Genomic DNA, 22471 nt, shown 5'->3' on the forward strand with positions numbered 1-22471 from the left:
ATTATTGAACAATAAATTTCTACCCAGTATTCACAGTCTTGTAAAGAAGTTATTGTCCCTAGGCTAATAATTTTGCCTATAACAACAAGTGATAGCACATGGTTGAACAAATTACACATTTCAGAACAAAGCCCACCAAGACAGTTTTTTTAAAATAATGAATACTTACTCTAGACTACCTTCAAGATATAATTTTAGTTGTCCTAAATAATTGCATTCTATAGATATTAGGTTAGATAGGATGTTATTTTCGGATGTATGTTGTATCATTAAAGTAAATGACCATAGGATTTTAAAATTACATTGGTTACCACTTTTATCTGCAAGAAAAGGTCAAACCTTAGCAAGCTGAGCAACCACCATCAGAAATTATCACTTGGCTATAGTTAAAGTAGAAAGCTCACAAAGCAGCATCTTCACTCTAGAGAGGTTGGGGAGGTTTAGGAGCTCATTGCATGGATGGGAAAAACAAACAGAAGCTCCTTTTCCTAACATCTCCAGAGTTTTCTCACTTCACTGAACCCTCTCCAAAGCTGTTTGCTAGGCTAGTTCTCCTTTTAGGGCTCCCTGAATCTTCTTTATCACCTGAAAAAGAACTTACTGGCAAGCTTGTCTAGCTAATTTTTCTCAACTACATCAGTTTCCATAATGAAAGAGACATTTCCCTATAAACTGTGCTTTGCTTAGTCACAGGCAGTGGTTGGAAATCCCTGTTTACCATTTACATGCAAACTCACTGGAAGAAAAAGAGCAAGGATTAGTCCTAAGAAGACTCTGCAGTCTGCTCTGCACTGGGGAGGCCTCACCTCCAGTCCTGTGTGCAGTTTTGGGTATCACAATATGAAAAAGATGTTGAGCTGTTAGAGACAGCCCAAAGGAGGGCACAAAGATCGTGAAGGGCCTTGAGGGAAAGCTGCACGAGGAGTGACTGAGAGCACTTGGATTGTTTGACCTGGAGGAGGCTGAGGGGAGACCTCACTGCACTGATAACTTCCTTATCAGGGGAAGAAGGAGGGGCAGACACTGATCTACTCTGTGGTGACAGTGACAGGACCTGAGAGAATGGCCCAAAGTTGTGTCAGGGGAGGATTGGGTTGGGTTCTTCATGCAGAGAGTGGCTGGCCACTGGAACAAGCTCCAAGGGAAGTGGTCACAAGCACCAAGCCTGACAGAGTCTAAGAAGCATTTGGACAACACTTTCACATAGATGATGTGACTCTTGGGGCTGTCCTGCGCTGTCCTGTGCAAGACCAGGAGTTGGACTCCACGATTCTGATGGGCCCCTTCCAACTCAGCATATTCTATACTCTAATAAGGCATAATATGTCTGAGAAAAGGCTCACAACTCTTCATTCAATGACAACTGCAGCTCTGTAAAAAGGCAAAATTAAATTCTGATGTTGGTGCCATTCAAAGGGAGTTCCCCTTGCCAAAAGTCCACCTAAAACCTTTTGTTTCCTTTTATAATATCTTGAAAAGCAGAATTAAACACCATTTTCAGATGTAAATCTAATACTTAAGGACAGACAAACTCTCCATTCAGGGGACCACATGTAAAGATGCATGTGACTTCTGCCCTAGCTTCTAGCATCAAGCAGAGCCTTCAGAACCTAAAACCATCAGACATCTCTCCCTCTCCTGAAAGAAAAGCAGACTTGTATCTCACATTCAGCAGCACATTTATTTATCTGCTGCCCTTTAAAGTAGTTACTGGCATTTGTCTGTCGTGCCAGCATGGGCTTTCCTGTATCACCACGTGTCTGCCCATCTGGTTATGGTAGCACAACTGTAGGCTACCCTTCCAACCTGCTACAGCTGCGCTACAGCCTAGGCCAAAATAACAGTTTTAGATCCCAAAAGTGTTATTTTTAATGCAGTTTTAGTCCCCTAAATATCCAGGAGACAAAGCTGCAAGAGATGCTCTTACACTGAGTCTGTCCCTCAGTGCCACAGAATGTCCCACTGGCTCACAGCATGTGCCCTCTCAAGTGCCACATAGGGCTGCATATTTCTCTGTGTGGAAGTTGTCTACTCTCATGGACAAATCTACAAAGAACCTAGTCAGAGCAGTTTTTTGTTTCTAAAAATGCTATACCTTTAAGCATAAGGGAGCATAGCTTCACTATTATTTGGTCTCCTAAAGTTCAGCTTCCTAACATTACCTGAAGTATCTTAATGAGTATGAAAAGATGATCATAACAGGAACAATAAACTTGGAAATTCACTACTAAAATATGCCTAGCCTTATGACTACTGTACAGTCATATGTCCGTCTCTCTGTTCTAAGTACTTTGACCATTGCTAAGAAAGCAGCTGTGGGATATCACTTATCCTGGAATATTTTTACTAACTGCTAATAAGAAAACTAGGACTTGACATTATTTCCGTTTATACAGAAACACACCCTGGACTTCAGTCCTGTTTGCTGCTTATCCTGATATCTATTTTCTTACTCTGGAATATAATCACTGTTGCTGTTTTTAATACAATTTGAGAAGTGATGGCATCCAAAGTCTTCAATTGGGAACAAGATCACCTAGAATTGGAAAGGCTATGGATACATGTAAAGACATTGTCTGTGCCCCAAAATTTTAAATAGAATTCAAAGCAGGTTGTAAGGATAAAGAAACAGATGAAAGATGAGTACAGTGGTGAGCTGAATAATCACGATGCTGTGGTTACATAAAGCACATAAGCAAATGTGCGCTTCCAGGGTGACTAAGTCTGAATCTATAATATAAGAAAACCTCAAGAATATCGGTTTCATTGTGTATTGGCTATCAATGGATGACTAATTTCTTGAAGGCTACACATGTAGGCTGCAGAAGGCAGTGATGTCTTGAGGGTTTTAAGCAGGATCATGGTCACACCACGGGGTGAGCACAGCATGTACAAGGAGAGATGTGCAAAGATTACAGTCTTCTGTGGGCGAGACAGGGAAGGAAGCCTTCAATGCTGGTAGCATGATAATGAAAGCCGTAAGGGCAACGTGTTCTAAGAAAAAAATCAGCAAAATAGGACAAGGTAAAACTGCAAAGCCTCAGTGTAACATCTCAAGTTCAGCAGCAGGAAAGGGGAACTTGTAAAGACTTTCAGCAGGGTGGGAGAGCTGGGCTGCTGCCTCAGAAACACAAAGCTTTTGTCTTACTTTGTTATAGTTTGAAAGTAATATGGCAAGGGAACCAAATGTGTTACTGTAGGCTTTGCTGTTATGGGAGGTGAATGGCAATGTGCAAAGCACCAACAGTGATCGCTTTAGAAGGAGGTTCTGGATTTGAAAGTGGTCTGCATGCTTGGAGAAATGAGGAAAATAGAGCATGCAGTGTCCAAAGCAATATAACAGTGGCAGTGGCAGCAGTTGTAGATTATGAGAATTTGAGAATACGACGGGGGAAAAGGAGTTTTGGTTTTTCTCAGTTAAGATCATGATTAGATATCTCCAAGGGGAGGTATTGAACACAGACCAACTTTCAGAGCCTGGTGAAAGTGGGTAATGGAAGAGGTAGTTTTGAACTGCAGTGAGTTGCAGAGGGAAAAGGTAAAGTGAATTTGGCTGGAACTGTTCTAGCTGACCATAGAAAGCTTAAAGGAGGACAGTTTTTCTTTCAGAAAGAAAATTTATTAATTTGTGTAGAAAGCATCGAATGTAACAGCGATCAAAGTGGAAGTCAAAGATAGGCATTTTTGTGTGGATACCAGCTTCCAGGTTGACTGTTCTAATAGGTCTTACTAAGGCTTAATTACATGTAGGTCTTTGTTTAGGAACTCAAGGAGAGTGCTTTGTGATTCTTTACAACAGAACAATATAATTATTGTGTATCAACTCATCATCTTCATCGTTCCCTCATGCTACAATGGGATGTGAAAGCTACATAGTTAAAAGGATAAGCTATTGTTCCAGAAACCAAAGCTAGATAAAATACAGAACAAGTTTAGCATAAGGCTACAATTAAATTAAGAAAAACCTTGTGATATAAAAAGCTTTGGCAACCACAATGAAGAAACAAGAGGTTTGCAAGATTTTAACATGTAATTATTGCTAATAACTTAGTTTAAATGTAGAACTCTTTGATTTAAAAGCTCCCAAAATGTCCTAGATACTACCTTGTAAATGTAGTCTTTTAAGGGTTTCATTTTGAGCTTTTTACAGTTAGACAAGGCAGTAACAGTACTTGCAAAATCACCACAGTGAGAAGAAAGGAAATCAATGGCCATTCAAAAAACAGTGTAATTTTGCTAAGCCTTGAGTGCAAGCCCTCCATCTCACATCTTCAAATTACTTCAGCTTCACTGTTTTTTCTTACCCTTTTCCCATTCCCAAGTTTCCACTCACTTCCCTTTCCTTTGCTGTCATGCTTTCCTTATTTCTCATGCCACTATTCATGATACCTTCCTACCAAAAGTCAGGCCTAATATGGATCTAATGTGACATTTCCTTCCTCGTAGAGTGTGTTTTCTGGTTTTATTCCTGCATTCAGTGTCAGCTTTGCTCAGTGGGTGTGTAAATGCAGGGGGACAAGGCACACTGCTGCTCCGTGCTGAGCGAAACCCCAGGACGGGGCAGGCACATCGATCGATCCCAGTCACACCACAGCCTGGCTGCCAGAGGAGTAACAAACTCAATGGCAAACGGGAAATACATTAAATTAAAGGATGTCTTTATACAAGAGACCTGTTCTTGGAAAGTAATCTTTTTCTGGGGGAGCACAATCCAGCTCCACAGCAACAATCTTTCAAGGCAGCTTGTTATTTTAGAACAGAAAGTGAACGAGAGCACATTCATTTCCTGAAGGTACTTCTAAACAGAGAAATTACCCAAGATGGAATCTGTCCTGGTTTTCTGGCTAATAACTTCCCCTCTGACTCCTTTGCCAAGTCCTGTATACAGCTGGCCAGGACTCACATATGTCATCTGAAATACAACATTTACAGAGGCACCACATCCCCATCACAATCACAGAGCACTGTTGAGAAGTGGGCTTGTGGGGAAAGATCAGGAAAAATCTCTTTTTCTGGTGTTCTCTTGCAAGTGCTTTGCTCTCCTGGTGACAAGCACTGCTCAGTGCTCATTTATTATCTATTTAATACACTAGAAGTTTTCAAGATACTCTTGCATTTCTGTTACTGAGGCCAATGGAAATGTATTTTTGCAACTGTTAATTTTCCCTTTCCTGCTGTGTTACAGACCAGACATAGTCAGGTGAATTTTTTCAAAATAGCATTAATTTTCAGTGATCTGATGGATCCAAGGCACAACCACTAAATTTCTTTTCACCAGAATGGAAATTGATGTGCCAAGGAAAATCAGCTCAGCATGACACTGCCATCTGAGTGGGGCTCTGGGAAGGAAAATGGTTTGGTCCTGGGTAATGCAATTTTTGATCCTGATAGAGAACTCTATATTTTTTTAATCTGGTTATTAATTTCAACACTCTAGCTTCAATTATCAGGTCTGTTAAATATCCTCTGCCATTCTTATTTCTGCACCACTTTAATAAGGTATGATTAAAGCAAGCATGACACAAATGAAACAAAACACATTGTGTATTAAGAAAACTGTAGTAAAATCTTCCTATAGTCTTTTTTACATACATCTATTTACATCAGAAAGTAAGAAATTTTATATGTTTATATTTCTCTGTTATCTAGTAAACTGAAGCAGGTCTTTAGTACTGCATCAAATACAAATTCTGAGCTAAATGGTCATTCATTGTGCCCCAAGATTAATTTGACATTTTGTATAATGGATTATGGAACATAGTGTCAAAATACAGAACCCAGTCTTGTAAAATGCTGAGAATCCCTGGTTTAAATGGAAATTGAGGGCATTTGGACTCAATAGGAACCTTCAATTCTTGCTATTATATTTATGTTTATAATTGCCCAGCAAACCTGTGTCACCTCAGACCAGAGTAAAAAACCCAGAGTCAAAATCAAACACAGAGAGAAGGTGACAAAAATGCAACAGGACACACTGGCCCTGGAGTTCATTTAATTTCAAAACAAAACTTCTGAGGAGCTGAGTTCTGTGCAATACTTGAGTAGGAAATTAGGAATAGAAAAAAGTGTATGGTAGACTGTGTGTCTGTCATGCCTGACATCTGGGGGAGTCATGAGTTCCTGACTGAACCTGATATGGACACACTGTGTGACTGTCGCTCTATTAGGAACGGTGAAAAGAGTGACACAGACTCTCTCAGGAGTCGATCAGGAGAATTTCCCTTAGTTTATTACTTTAGGTCTTTTTTATAGACCGATACGTGAAAAATATAGAAAAGAAACTCTTATTGGTTAGTAAACTACTACATCACCATCATTGGTCAGTGGGGTACACCACCCCCCGACCTTCTCCTGCAAAGAAAACAAGGAACAGACAAACAGCACCTGCAAGGCTGTTTTCTGTCTCTGAGGATTGTTTTAAATCCTCCTTATGAATTCCCAGGCCACTTTCTCAGGCAAGACTGAGAAAGCTATGTGGCCTGCAGTTTCACATGCTCTCTGTTTCAGAGTTAGCATCCATATGTGACCATGAGTAAGACTGATTTCCTTCATGTAAAAATCAGCAAAATGTTGGGTGGATGGGAAGGTTGAGTGATGCTATAAGTGCATTCCCACTTGCTTCACTAAGTAGAAGAAAGGACAGAAATTGTATATGAAATATGAAGACAGTCATTTGAGGAAGGTGTTCCACAAGTTCAATTTTGAACCTAGGCAATCTATGAAGTCCTAGTCTAGAATAAATGGACTGAACACATTAATACCTTGGTGGTAGAGATCCTACAGAGCAGAGAACATTCCCTCTAACCAGTCAGAGATTACCAGAGGTCCAGATGGAAGAGAAAGAGCATGGTAGGGGTTATGAAGTCTCTCTTAGCACTTTCTAGCTTGCTGTAAAATATTCTGTGTCATATGATGCACTTGTATTTGCACTCTTCCCTTTGATATGGGTGCTGCTTCTGTCTCTTCTTTTATTGATGCAAACAAATGAGGACAGACCAGGGCCCTGGGGATGGTGTGAATGCCTGTGTCTGGGGAAGTGTGGAAGAATGAGTATTTGCATAGTTGGAAGAGAATGTACTGCTTCATACCATTTATCAAAGAAGGCTGAGACCAAAGTCTTGGGGAGAAAGAATAAACACGAAGCTCTTGTGCTAGATACGGTTTCAACAATATCATTTCAATTATAAAAGCCACATAAACAGCAGGAGAATCACAAGGGCAACACTAAGCAAAAATGTGTTCACATGAGTCCTGATTTAGCAGTTCTGGCATTTTTATAGAGGATGCTTCATCTTTGTCATTGCTATGGGAATAAAGAGGAGAGGAAATAAAAAGAGCCTCCTGAATTTCCTCTGATTAATCCCCTATATCTTTTCTTGTCTATTAGCAAGAGTTCAAAAATAACTGCTAGACATAACAGTCTGACAACACAAGGGAATGATCAGGGGAATTTTATATCCTCATTAGCCCGTCACGGAAAACACAATTTCTCTGATACTGCATCCAGATCACTCCTTTTTCAAACAGCTTAAATCAGTGGCAGTACTGTACCAAATCTGAGGGCAGAATGAGCATTACATTGTTAGAGAGTGGCCTCCTGTATGACCAGACTGAAGGCTTTCACCCCACTGCATTTTACAGTAAGCCAAATAGCTCATTTTTAATACCGTGATTTTCCTAAATGCCTTCAAGACCTGATGTGACTACAACGAGAGAGGGAAAATTACCACTGAGAATTTTCAGCAATGGCCAAGCAGACTCATCATTAAGAATCTGTCTTGTTCCCCATTTAAATTTGTCTGCCTTGGTTCCTGGCATGACTTTCCCAGAATGGCTGAAGGTGTAGTCCTCAGTATTTTTTCCTAATAAGGGATGTACACTTTGCAGTTAATTTGCTTCTCAAACTCCCTTTTGATACACAACTCAGAGGGACCTTTTGAAGAATTGGGTCAAGCAACAGGAACTGTGACACAAAGCTTAGCACAGTAACTAGACTGTAAAACACTGAAAATCTCTTTGGCGAGAAGCATTTGCCTCCACTCTCAGTCATTACTGGGAAACTTCTATGCACATTCTCTAATATTCCAACATTGTGCCAAAATGTGTTGCTATATATGTGGAACAGCCCCTTACCAGTCTCACTTGTCCCTGATGTAAAAGTATCTCTTTGCCACTGTCCTCCCTTAACACTAAGCTTATAATTTTTCTTCACAGTGGTCTCCTTCCACTTTTTCACTCTTCCTAATCCTAAAGAGTCCATGATTTGTACAATAAATACCCACTTTCTTGGTATGGGCTAAAGCTTCTGTTCCTGTATATTAGGATGCATTAGGTGCATGAAAATACTTGCTTTATGAATGGGCTTACATATTATGAGTTATTCAGATTCATTCTCAAAAGACTGTTTAGCCATTCTCAGTATTTGCCACTTTAGTGGGATCATCCAAAGTTTCTGTCAGGAATGATCTCTGGATTGTCTTCAGATCTTTGCAAACCTTTTGGTAGTATATAGTCTACAGGCAAAGTTTGCCAGTGATTTGCCAGTGTTTGCCAGTGATTCTACACTGAAAATTGTTTAAAATTGGACTGCCAGACAACTTTGAATCCATTCTAAGATGTATTTTGCACTATACTGCACTCTATATTTTTACTGTAATGGTGCCTTTTGCCAAGGAGTCTGGATGGATTACAGGTAGGTGGTATCTTTAATAACTAAATTTGCAAACTTATCAAAGAGGAAATTGTGTTTGACTGAGCCTATTTCCCATGCTTTACCAGTATTAATTATACTGTCAACATTTAATTCTTTAACTAATAAGTCCCAAACAGCTGTCAGATTGATGTCAAGCACAGCCCACATATAATTACCTGGGTCATTCTACTCACAGTATGAATATTAGTGTTCTTACAGTCTTCAGGAATTCTCATGGCATATCAAGGTAGCAGTGAGGTACGAGTCTCCATAGCTCCATTCATCATCAGCTGATTCCAAGTTTGCAGGAGTTTTTATGGATGTCATTGCACCCTCTGAGTCACTGAAAATAGCTATGACTAAGCTGTTATGAAATCTCTTTCCAGGCAAGGTGCACTGCCTTTCTGTGTATTTAGGAGTACAATTATCCTATGGCTGAGCTGTCATTCTAAAACCAGATTACTTTCCTGCAGTGTAACACAGAGAACTACAAATTCTTGCACTGCTATCTGCATTTTCCCTCTTCCATGTAATGGCTAATTCCTGGAACCAATTTCGTGGTTTCATTAAATCCCTTAATGCTTTTATCAGAGTTCCAGGTCAAGGCTCATCAGATGAGCAATGGCTAGACATACTGCATAATGATTTACATTCAATATGAACAAGAAAGAAAACTCCACAGATAGAATGTGTTTTAATTAGAGACATTTTATTTCTTAGACAATGATTTGTGGTGTCAGTATTAACTCACCTCTCTTCTCCCTGAAACAATTTATTGAATATTAGAATAAGAAGGGAACGAGAAATGGTAAAAATAAGGAAGCAATCATCAAGATTCTAGGGTTCAATGAAAAGATAAGTGAATGAGAAATTTGGGGTATTCTGATGGAAATATTGCAAAAATAAATTCTCACTGTTTTTGAGAATTTTAAAAGGTTGTTATCAAATTCTAAAAATGTAGCCTTTACATACACAAAGTATAATATATATATATCTGTAGTTCACAAGTCTTTTACTGATATTCAAAAGCCATCAAAAATTATTTTGACCCTCTAATCAGACTTGCTACAATATAAAGAGGACTTCCAAGAAAGTATTACTATTTCCTGCTTCTCTCCATCTGGTATCAGTTGGTTAAGATCAAACTTTCTAGAAAGACATTCCTAGAGCTGCTCTAGCACTTCTGTGTTGTATACCAGATCTAATTATCTTGCCTGCCATGTTTTCCAACTTATTTCTCTTGTGAATTTCTTTTATCTCAAATTTCAGCCACGTTTTCTTATACTAACTCTGAAGATCCTCCATTAGCAACATTTTCTTCCTTTTGTAGGTACTTCTGAACTGAAAGCAGACTTTTTCTTAACCTATCCTTTGATAAACCAAATATATTAACATTTTGAGTGGCTTGCTACAAGGTGTAACTTTCAATCCTTTAATCATTCTCAGAGTTTTCTTCTCTGAATTATGTCCAGTTTCTCAGTGCTTCTATTGAAGTAGAGATGCCTGGAAGAAATTGAATTACTGTCAGATATATTTTTTCAAGTTCTGCTTGGTATGCCTTCCTTTCTACATCCAAAGTGTGCACCAGTACCACACCTAAAGATGTGGCCTGCACTCAACTTGCTAACAATCACAACCCATTTTTCAGAACCCATGACTTCCCCTTATAAATCTCACACTCCTACATTCTTTTTATGCTGAAATTTCTACTTGTCCATAGCAAATTACATAGAGGGTGTTTTTGTTCTCCTTTGTAAGCAATCCAGATCTCTAACTACTGTCCTTTTGTGGGTTTTTTTGGTCATGTTTCAAGATTATATGTTTCTATCACTAGAATAATATTTTAGCAATGAGGACATAGCTGTTTCTAGATCACTGATGAAAAAGTTAGGTCAAACAGGGAAGGACCTGAGTCCTACTACTTCCTTACTAAACAGAAACTTATTTCATACTAATTTAGTAATGAACAAAGATCACTGTTCCTTTTACTCCTACTATGTTTAGAAAATGACTCTCCTGTGTCCTTACCTTACCTGGCCACTGGTATGTTTGGTTTTCTTTTTCTTACTAGCTTTTGAGAATTCTGATTTTTCATTTATACCACTTTTCATCCAGTTGCCCTCTTGTCTGAATATGTTCATGCATGAGTGCATAGTAATTGTTTGCAACTATTTCTAGGTTAATTTTCTAATACTCTGCCCTCCTGGGTTTGAGTGTAGCTTTTTCTGGAGTGAGTGAGACATCAGAAGGAACTCCCCATCCCCTTGTACATTCAGTCTTTCTTTTGGATAATGTGCCTCATAATTACATTGTGTGGTCCAACTGCAAAGCCAATTAATAAACCCAGAAGGAAAGAAATACTTCAGTGGAGGAGAGGGACAGGCTTGAAATGAGAAAGGAGCAGATCTTCTAAATTGAGGAGCAAAATCTACTAATTACACTAATCAGCTCAGTGATTGTCACAAGGCAGATGACTTGGCAAGAAAAGCTACAGTCATACCTGGAAATAAGTAAATAGTGACTTTTAAAAATCTAACTATAAACATACCACCCCTGCTTAGCTAAAATAGCTTAGTACCTGAAATGAGACATAATCAGCTAAACACTTGTTCAGAACCCCTAAGACACAGCTGTATGCTTTTCAGACTCTGAATAACATAAAAATACCATGGACATCCACTCACACTCCAGCAGATTCTCAGTTAATTGGCAAAAGTGGTTCAAAGCAGTTTTAGACCAGCTTATACCAGCCTGAAGGAGCATAGAAAATCATTTGTGCAAAAATATCTGAGCTGATTTTTGTCAGTTTGAAGCTATGTCCACACCAGGAGCAGTTTGCTGGCGTGTGTGGCAGCACACACACCTGGAGCAGAGAGGTGCTTTGAGCCCTGGGATTGTCAAAATGTCAGATGGTAAATGCCTTTTCCCTGACATACAGGTGTAGGTCAGATGCCTGGTGGATGGGTTTAGATGCCTTGCTTGAGCCTGTGCAGGCTGTAAAACCTGAGATGGACACTGCAATCAGAACACATACATTAATAAATGTCAGTAAATGCTTGAAACAAATTACAAAGGGGTGTAATAGGGATAATAATGAGTGTTGCAAATAGCCAGGAGCTGTGACATGGCTGCACTTTATTATACTGGAAGAGCTTTGTAATAAGGATAAAGTGGGCATCATTTAATCAGCTCAGTTTTTCATACCAAGCAGATTATCCCATTGGGATAAACCTGCCTTCATGGTTTAATAAAGCACATTATAGAAAAGAATTATATCCAGTGATAATTCAGCTTGTAAATTCAAATGAAAAATGAGGTTAAAGTTTGGAGAGAAGAGTTGGTAAAACTTCATCATGTACTCCAACTACCATTAAAACCTTAGATTTACTGTTTTTAATTAAGTATCCTAGCTGTTCCCTGGTCTGACCAGCCATCCTTCGTCTATTTTAAGGTCATGACAACAAGATCAGCAGTCTACAAAGAGATATCATCAGTGGACAGGGGAAGATAATAAAATTATATATTATTGTACCTCTTGAACCCCTATTTTGGGGGGGAGGTTCAGGAAAGATTATCATGGAGGACCAAATCTGAGAAAATCTCTCATAACTTTGGCTGAAAGAACAAGCAGGGAAAGATCATCCCTCTGAAAAGATAGAATAGGAGTAAGAGGAAATAATCTGGATGTATAAAATCACTATGGTAAAAAGAAAGTGAAGAAGGAGTAATTGCTTCTTCCAGTAAAAGAAGTAGGAGCCTACAGTTGACAGGAACTTGGTGCAAAACAAAACCAGGAAAAGTTATGATGGTAGGCTTGGGACACCTCCTGCCAGCGAAAGCCGTAAGTGCAAAGTGTTTGCATAGGTTTAGGGAGAGGCTGGACAAATGCATGTGGAGGAGAGATCCACTTTGGATCACTCAATACAGAAAACACATCAGGCTCAGAAAACTCTTGAAGCCGAAAACAGTTGTGGAACAAGAGATTACTCAAGGTATCAAATTGTCCTCTCCTGTCCCCACATTCTCTGGCATTCACTTGTAACTGAGACAGGGTACCAGGCAAGTTGAGCTCTTGATCTCCACCAGGAACATCCATTCTGATTTTCATTAAAGTGGATTAACAGCCTGATTTCAAATTGGAAGAAGACTCCTGAAAAAGTCCCCCTATCCAATCATTCATTTTGGTTCATTAAGTACATTATTTGGGACCCTGGTGTGTGTTTTCATTTTCCGAGACAGCCAGTCCTTCTTTGATCATCTGTATCATAATGAAGCATTGCACCTGGAGTTAAAAAAACCCTCTCCCTTGGAAGGGAAATCTATTTTAAAAATAAATTGAACCGTGATCTTTGGCTGGGCAGTGATTTTACACAGAACATCGTAATTAGTAGGAAGAAAATAAAGACAGGAAGCCTCATTTACTAATCTATTGTGGCTTGTTGAATTTCAGAGAAAAGTAAAGGATCCCAGTGCAAGCTGCCACTTGAATTAGCCTTACTTCATGAATATCCTTCAGTGCACCAACCAAAGTTAGATATGGGAAAAAGTAGGAGTTCTCAAGGGGTTATTCAATAGTAAACAGTGCTTCTTCACTCTGTCTTGTAATCTTTAGCAATACTGAAGATTTTTCCAATCTCTAATTGTCCTAGAGTACTGTAACTTGGGATTTTAGAAGCACTCTTTGACCCTCTCTGCCAAGGACCAGCTGGTGATGCTGGAAGGTGACTGTCTCCTGAAGTTTCATTCTGTGCCTAACAGAAGTAACAGACAGGTGATAATTCCCACTTTGATTAGGAAAACCTGGATTCTAACTACTGCATCAATTTGGAATTAGATATAAATGTGCCCACTTTAAAAATGCTTTCTACCTATAGCTGCAAGCAGGAGCAAGGTGCAGGGCAGGAACCCCTGGGAGTTCAAGGCACTTGCCTTCAGCCTTCCTGAGCTGTCCCCAGTTCTGCAGGCACCAGGGGCAGTTGCAGGACAGCAGAAAACTCCCAAATGTACAGCTGGGGGAAGGAAAGACGCTGTCCTGCTCTTTCCTGTAACAAAACAGCCCCTAAAAGCTGACAGTTCATCTGAAACCCACCTGAGGCAGTTCCTGACCATGGAAAACCTTTGGTTAAGCCTTTTACAATGCACATATATGCGTATATATGGCCTCGGTCAAAAAGTACACAATGCTGTGAAACTGGGACACGAAAACATAAAAGGAATTTACTACCAAAAGTCTGCTTAGGCTCCTTCATGGCACAAGGAAAGAACAGGGCTTCTGCCACACTTTCTCATGGACAGGGAAGGTACTCTGGCATTGCTAGGAAGCTGAGGGGAGTGGGGAGGGAACACAGCTCACACACATATGCACCTACGTGCATGTGGAACATGGTCTGGCCACCTTCCCCTAGAAGGGGATTTACATTCTGTTACTCAGAATGATTATAAATAAAATGCAGTAGCTTTGATAGAAACTGCAGTTCCACTTTGTTGTGGAGTATGTAGAGTTTTGCTTTAAGCAGGTGAGGAGAGGTGGCTCATCCTTGCAGGACACAGTTAAAATGAAGATGCCAGGAACCGGAAGAGCATTTAGTGAAGAGCAGGTGCAAGTCGCCATTTTAAGGTTCCACTGTGTGCCTGGGAGGACAAACACAAAAACTGAGCCCCAGGTATTACCTAGGACTTGGACAGGGGGAGGTTGTGAATAACCCTGCAGTATGCCAGGTATAACTAGGAAAAGATAGGGTTAAAAGCAGGTACCAAAATTCACAGCAAAACGGAACCCTCCACTTCCAGCATCCGTGCAAGACAACATGGTGTCAGTAAGGATGATAAGAGCAAGCAAATGGATAATGAGATGGAAGGACTGTTTCAAATCTTACAAAAAATGTGCAGAAAAAGAAGAGAAGCCTGGTCAATATTAAAGAACACATTCAAATCTCCCAGGATATCAATCTCCCAGTCAGTATCAATTTATTGAATTGTCCATAGGAGTGAGATTAGTTGATAGAAGCCCTGTCACAATCTCCTCACTTTCTAAGGAAAATGTTCAGTAAAACACGTAGTAAAACTGATTTAGTGGTATAAGGCAGTCTGTGATAAAGCTTCTAGGACTTGGCTCTCCAGTATGTATTAGCCTGCTGTAATTATACTTGCTGCAGCAGTATTTCCTAAGGGCAAATCCTCCTGCAAAAGCTGGGGGGGGTTCTCTGTCGATGGCAGAAATTATGTTATTTTTACTTCACAGTGGGATTTTATAAATGTTTCCACCTGTTAAATAGAAATTAATTCTCCCATGGAGAAAAGCAAGGCTTGTATAGAGCAAGGGAACTTTTCTGAATATCTCTTTCCTATAGCTGTTGAAGAAAAAAGGCACAGATGCAAGACACAACCTATAAATTTTGACAATTAAGTGATGAAAACTTTTCTGTTTTCATGATAAACAAACACTTGAGACCTGGAGTTCACCACTAACAGCTAATATTTACTGCAGAGTGGTAAATCACTGCACAGTCACTATAAATGACATAAATGGTGCCACTTAGGCACTAGTTTGAGAAGCAATCAGTGCATGACCACGTGTGCAATGTGGGACAACACCTAGATGACTGTGCCTAAGAAATGGCATTTTTGCAGTATCTAATGAAAGATTGCAGGCCATTTCTCTGTGTGACATAGCTCTGATTTGCAATTCTGTGCTAGGATGTTTCACCCCTAAGGTGCTGAGTAGGACTGAGTTGATGCATTCTCCAGCAGCGTCACCTCATTTCCTGGTCAGTAACAGTAAGGCACAGCTGGGGCAGATGAGCTGACAGCTCAGACCTACTGACCTGCAGGTGCTGTGTGAGCTTTGAGGACTGTTGACACCTGTCACAGGTTTGCACATCTCCAAGATCCCTGGTTTCAGCATGAGATATATCTATTCAAGAATGACAGAGAAGAGAATTAAGTTCTGTGCCAGAGCTCTGCTGTCCTCACAGGTGTTCCTGAGGAATCAGGTTGGGAGTTTGCAGAAGGCAAAAAGGATGGAGGAAGAGCAGGACTTATGCTGTCTGCAGTTGTCTGAGTTTATGGTTTGATATTTGGAGCCAAAAATGTATATGGGATGTATCAGGATAAACATTATAACTAGACCTCAAAGACACTCTTTTTCCCTATCCTTGAGTTATTACTTCCCCTGTATGTATAGCACCAGTAATACCAATTCCTTAATAAACATGGAACCTCTGAAAGTGAATTAATTAAAAAGTCTGAGGTAGCCAGACACTGGTGGCATCTGCTCTTGACGTATCTGAGGTGGGTAAAAAAAGGTCACGAGTATTTGGAAGTTGAAAATGTGCACAACAAATCTCTCACTCACACTGAAATGCTTTGAGGTGATAAACCAAAGTTTTCAAAAATATTATGTGAAAAAAAAATTAAGTTTACCTTTAGGATATGTTAAATTACAAATGATGGTATCAGTATAATTAATACATTTTGTTCTACCAAAAAAAAAGAAAAAAAAAAAGAAAAAAAAAAGTGTTAGACTTTTTGTCCCAGTGTAAGATGAAAACAAACTTTGAAAAATTCCATGTATTTCTAATGGAAGAGAGTGTGTTTAGTTCGATGTGGCAGATGTGCTGGTGGTCTTGGTTGAGGAAGAGTTGTGACTTCTTGGAGGTCTATCCATGCCCAGCTGCAATAATGAAAGTCATGTTCAAAGCTAAAGGTATTACATTCATGTAACTACACCAAGTGCAGACTCCCTGGGGAATTGGTTAATATCTCATGATCTATGTGTAGAAGTATATAAAATCTGGTAACGAAAAGTCCCCAAAGATAAACATCTGCAGTTGAGGCTGTCAAGTGCAATGGCTCTTCCTGGAAGCAATGTTTCCCTGCACCTATGACTCCAGGTTGCCAGCCTTCAAATATTTATTGCAAAGCTAGAGGAAAAGCGGAGCTATGTGCTTTGCATCAATATGCTGATCACTTCTCAGTGTGAAAACAGAAAAGCACTTGGCATTAAACCTTGAAAATGTCATGTCTGCTACGGAGCCAATATGAAAGTTGTTGATTTGGCTGTATTCAGCTCTGCATATGAGGAAGGTACACATCATTTTAGATTCCTCTCCAAAGTGTTCCCTCTTCCTTTGGTGGATGTTACAGGCAGTGTCTCAGTGAGCTCTGTGCTCCACTCTCTGCTAAGCCAGCACCCATTTCCAGAACACAAAGCAGCCTGGCTGGCACACTGCAAGTGCAGATGCTTGTCATCTCTTGACTGCAGGAGAAACACCACGGCAGGAAATCAGAACAGAAATAACCTTGTAAGAAGACGTTTATGTCTGAAAATAAAGTTCCTTAGCTGAAGTACAACCTAATTAACGAAATTCTGATTTTACCACTACGTTCTTTCTTCTGATCAAATAATTACATGGATTGGAGGGGGAAGGAGAACTCACATTAGATTGCAAGATTTCCTTTTCAACGGAGACAGTTTCCTGTAGGACACTCACTATGTTTTCCATACTACTGATATAATTGTCCCAAAAAGCTCTATCAGCTCTTCCAGGAAAATCACCTCCATTTTTTTGCACTTTGAAAAAGTAAGCAATAGAAAAGTTTGTCTTTTGTGCTCTTTTGGTTTTTTCCCTAGGGTTTTGATTTTTTCTTTTATTTTCAAATTCACTAGAAGGCAGATGGAAGTGAAAGAAAGGCTATACTTAACAGAAGGAGAGCATGCAACAAATGACACATTGAAGGCTGATATACGAATGTCTTTTCTTTTTTGGCTGTGGTTCTTACAAATGCAATTGTTTCCAGAAACTAATAAGTATAAATAAATAAATAAAATAAAATAAAATAAAATAAAATAAAATAGACAGAAGTACAAATCTGAGCCAAGGAAAAAGTATTTTGAACAACAATTAGTCAAATTCAAGCTTTAGTGTCATGTTGAAATACTTTCCTACCTAGTATACTAGGCTGAATATATAGAATCATAGGATATAGCAAAACTTTATCCAAGACGGCTACTTCTTACTAAAAGACTAAAAACCTAAAATTCTCTCTCAGAATTTAAGGCCTGTAATAATTCACTTGCTCAATATTAAATTCTTCCTTGGAGTGCATCTACTGAACGCAGTAATTCCCCCTGCCAGGCAGCACAGGGCTAGATTGCTGTGGGAGCCCCAAAGCTGGGGGAGAGAGGGATGTCCAGGGGGAGGAATGCCAGGGATGCCTCCCTCATCTGCAAGAGCTGTGGCACAGCACCAGGGCTGTGGTGAAGAGGACCACAGACAGCCTTGGAGAGCCATTGCAGAGCCACAGACTGTGGGTGTTAGAGATGGCAATATAATATTGGCTTTCGCATTTATAGGCTAACCTTTTGTATCACAAGTATTTTGATACAGTAAAATTATCCTTACTTTTAACTGCTTTTGTATGGTATAACCTGTAAATCTATGAATATGCTGTATAGTTTATATGAATGGCAATGTAATAAATACATTGTATTGTTTTGCTTTAGCAAAATGTTAAAAATAGAGACTAAAAATTCCTCTATATAACCAGCTTAAAGAATGATGTAAAAACAATAATTTTCCTTACATCTGTGGACTGACATCTCCAAGTGATAAGAATGACGGAAACCAGAGCATAAGCATCTGGGAAGGTTTCCTCAATCCTCACACTTGGGAAATGTGAAACAACAGGATGGGAAGACGGGAAGATCTAATCTATAGAATATCCTGCAGTCAGGTCAGATGTTAAAAACCAAGCAAGAAGGGAACCTGAAATTTCAATAGTTCCCAAGAAAGTCTGGATAATAAAATCTATGAATATGCATGAACCTCAGGAATGATACAGTATAAAGATAACACTGTTTCAAATCTACAATGTGCTGCTCTCTGGCTAACCGGCCAGAGACACCCCTGCGCTGGATATTTTTGTCCCTTCTTTTATCCCTTATAAAAATTCTTTATATCTAATAATCCCTTTTTAAAAATTCTAAAGCATGAACTTTGTTTTTCACAATGGGTCAGGGTGAATTTGAGCCGGAAGAAGCCTACAGAGATAATCTGAAGAGTGTATCTTTGAGAACACATGGAGTGCAGAAGAAATTTCAGAGGACAGAAAATGACAGACATGGTTTCTGTCTTTAGAAAAGGAATAAAGAAAGCCCTTGAAAATTTTGGAGACGTCAGCATAATTTCAGTATCTGAAAAGATCCTGGAACAAATAATTACGTGATTACATTATTATATGTATTATATAGGCACCTAGAAAATAACAAGGTGATAAGAAACAGCATGGGTTTATGAAAAATAAGTAATGTTAAACGTATTTTATTTGGTCTCTTTACAAGCCTGCAGGAGAACAGTCACAGTGATGACTTCAGTAGGGCTTTTGACACTGTTCTGTATAATGTTCTCCAACATTTCGCGGCACAGTGGGAGACGGCCTCGTTGAGATTGCTGTACAACGGATATGTTGCTTGAAAAAACATAGTCAGAATGATTCACATTCTTATCAACCCTCTCTTATCAAACCAGGCAAGCATTTTATACGGGCTCCTGTGGGGGGCTATCTTGGGCCAGTTCTGTTCAATAATTCCATTAGCAGTTCAAAAGATAGAATAGCATGTATACCAATTTCCTGATGACACCAAACTGGGAGGGGTTGCTAATCCTGTGGAGGACAAGTTTAGAATTTGTAATGGTCTTGGCAAATTGGAGAAATTGCCTGAAATCAATAAGATAAACTGAAATAAAGACAAGTACAGAGTGCTGCACTTATAGAGAGGAAAAAATCAAATGCACAAATACAAGTTTGAGCATATATACAGAGAGGATCTGGGATTACTCTGCAGAAAAGGATCTAGGATTACAATGAATCACCATTTTAACAAGACACAAAAGTAGTAATCTGTTGTTCAAAAAGAAAAATGTCATGAGATGCATTGTCCGAAGTGTCAGATAACATGTAGAAGTTAATATTTAAAAGGAATTAATAAAATTTGGCAATTTTTGGTGTTGCTGAAATACTGTGTCCTGCTTTAGTTCTCTCCTTTGAGAAAAGAGGATCCACAGAAAGAGAGCAATGCATTTCGGACACCCTGACTTCTAAGGAAAGGCTCAAATACATTATTGTTTTCTTTAGAAAATGGAAGATAGAGAGAATGTAGTAACGGTCCTGAAATACTGAAGAAAAATTGGATAATGTTTAACTGTGTTTCTTGTCAATTGAAAACAAGAAGACAGCTAGATTTGCAGTAATACAAAATTATGTTCTATATCATAAAGCATTTTCCAGTCTTCAATAAGGCACTGGAATTTTGAGGACAGGTTCTATATCACCTTCACTGGACATTTAAGAAGAGATTATACATGTCTCATGGGTCCTCCTATGAAAATACTTGGTTCTGCTCTAAAGCATGAGTTTGGCTCTGGAGTTTTTTTAAATTTCTTTCAGTGTTAAAATTGTATGATATTTTGGGAAGCTTCTCTGGAGGGTCTGACTCCATTTTTAAATGGGTGCTTCATAATGCTTTCCTCCTGCATAATTATTTTCCAAACAGACACATTGCCACCATATTTCTAACAAAAGATGCTTTGATTTAGGGCACTGGGTGAACACAGTGCTGGAAATCCTGCTGACTCTAATGGAGTCTTTACATGCCCAGTTCAAAATGTCTTTGCCTTAGTAACAGTGAAAGGCTGAGCTATAAGCTTTCTTCAGAAAAAAATATGATGTGATCCATGCTACTTGGCTCCTGCTAGAGAGCAGCTGTTGGTATTCCTAACAGACAAAGCCGGGTTGAGCTAACGCCTGTTAGAGCTGCTAATGGTCCATTATACTATTTAAAGAGTGCTACAGAATGTTTATCTGGTGCTGTTAACCAGTCGTATTTCAACTGCTAATCACATCAAGTTAAAAAAAAAAAAAAAAAGTCATATTTTTTCATTACACCAGCTCCCTAGGTTCATCACCTGCTCCAGACTAATCTGTTAGAGCTGCATCTTGGCAGAGGCACTTCTGGCAAGGCACAGTCCAGAGACAGAACAAAACTCTGTTTGTCCTGCCAAGCACAGTCTTGGCTGAGATGCTAAGGTTATTAAAAACTGTACAAGTAGCCACCAAAGTGCAAATGTCCACTGCACAGTTTTGCAGATAATTGGCTTGCTGGTGTCCCTGGCATAAGGAGGGTCTGGATCACACACAGCATCCAAAACAATAGTACGAGACCCCACAGGATTCCCACACTGTGATAGAGCATCAAACTTTGTCTGCAGTCAAATTCAAAACATAATGTGAGTGATTCCAGCAAGAAACTCAAGCAGACACAATAATTCAGCAATTAAAAACAAGCCATCTTGCAACATGTTAGCTATTAGGAATTTTTTTTCCTGTGAGGCTGGTGAGGTGCTGGTACAGGTTACCCAGAGAAGTTGTGGATGCCCCATCTCTTGAAGCATTCAAAGCCAGGTTGGATGGTGTTTTGAACGACCTGGTCTAGTGGAAGGTGTCCCTACCTGTAGTAGGAGTGTTGGAACTAAATGATCTTTAAGGTCCCTCCCAATCCAAGCCATTCTATAATTATATGACATCAAATAAAATTTGGTTGCAAAGAAAGAAAATTCTTCATCTATATACTGTACATTCAGAAGAATCACCTTGTCCAGTCTCAAACGCATTTGACCCCAGAAATCTGTGATTTTCTCCACCAAAACTGACCTGCAGTAGTCGCTTCTCATGGCACCTTACTGCTTTGCAGAAATAAGTGCAGACTTATGCCTGCCCTGTCATCAAGTGGAACACGGTGACAAGTAGACAGGAGTAACAGTGCTCAGGAATTTCCTGGGAGCTGATAGACTACTGCCTGAAATTGCCATGACGGCACTAATATATTAAGTCCTAAAAAATGTGCAACTTTGTTTTTATCAGTTCCCCCAGGCCATATTTCCCTGGGAGAGATCTGCACAAGCAGCTGCTACTTTGCTGAGTTTCAGATGTGTCTCCAGGGAGCCTAAAATCCCATTTCAGTCAAGGGGTTTTGGCTATAGAACATCTCCTCTCCCTTTCTGCTTTGCCAGAAGAGAGATGTGCTAGTCCTCTGGGCATACAGCTTAGTCTGTCTTTTCCTGAGGCTGAAGCTGATAGCTGAAAGTTTGGGTTTAATTTTTATCAACTCACTTTTTACAGATACATATAGATATAGATATATAGATTAGATATAGATTAGATGTAGATATAGATTGTATATAGACACAGACATATAGATATATAGATATAAATTAGATATAGATATAGATATAGATAGATATAGATAGATATAGATATCTCTATGCACGTGTGTATCTTATTTAGAAGATCTCACCCTTTCCTCTCTTTATTTTAACTTATGGAATAAGTAACCCTAAAATTTTATATGTAAACACTATAGATCAAACATTGATTTGGGCAGTGAGGTGGCAGCTTTTTTGAAAGGAGATTGTGAAGCAGTGATTCACTGGTGAGCCTTGTAGTTTTCAAGACCTTGGGCTCAAGCATACTCTGGAAAGATGCTCCCGGGACTGATACAAACAAATTAATGGTTGGGTGTGTTGAAATCAGGATTTTGGAAAAACAGATATTCCTGTGTCTGTCAGTACAGCAGAAATACAAGTCTGTACAGCCCATTTTTTTATTCATATGTCTGCAGAAAAGTCTGCAGAAGCTGGGTGACCCAGTGGGGTTCTGGGCAGCCCCACGAGGGTGGCCAGGCTACACAGGCAGCCTGGGACAAGAACCACCAGGAGGTGT

This window comes from Pseudopodoces humilis, chromosome 3 (assembly GCF_049639895.1).
Source record: "Pseudopodoces humilis isolate 2021_Gansu_Grassland_sample_001 chromosome 3, ASM4963989v1, whole genome shotgun sequence".
NCBI classification, from domain to species: domain Eukaryota; kingdom Metazoa; phylum Chordata; class Aves; order Passeriformes; family Paridae; genus Pseudopodoces; species Pseudopodoces humilis.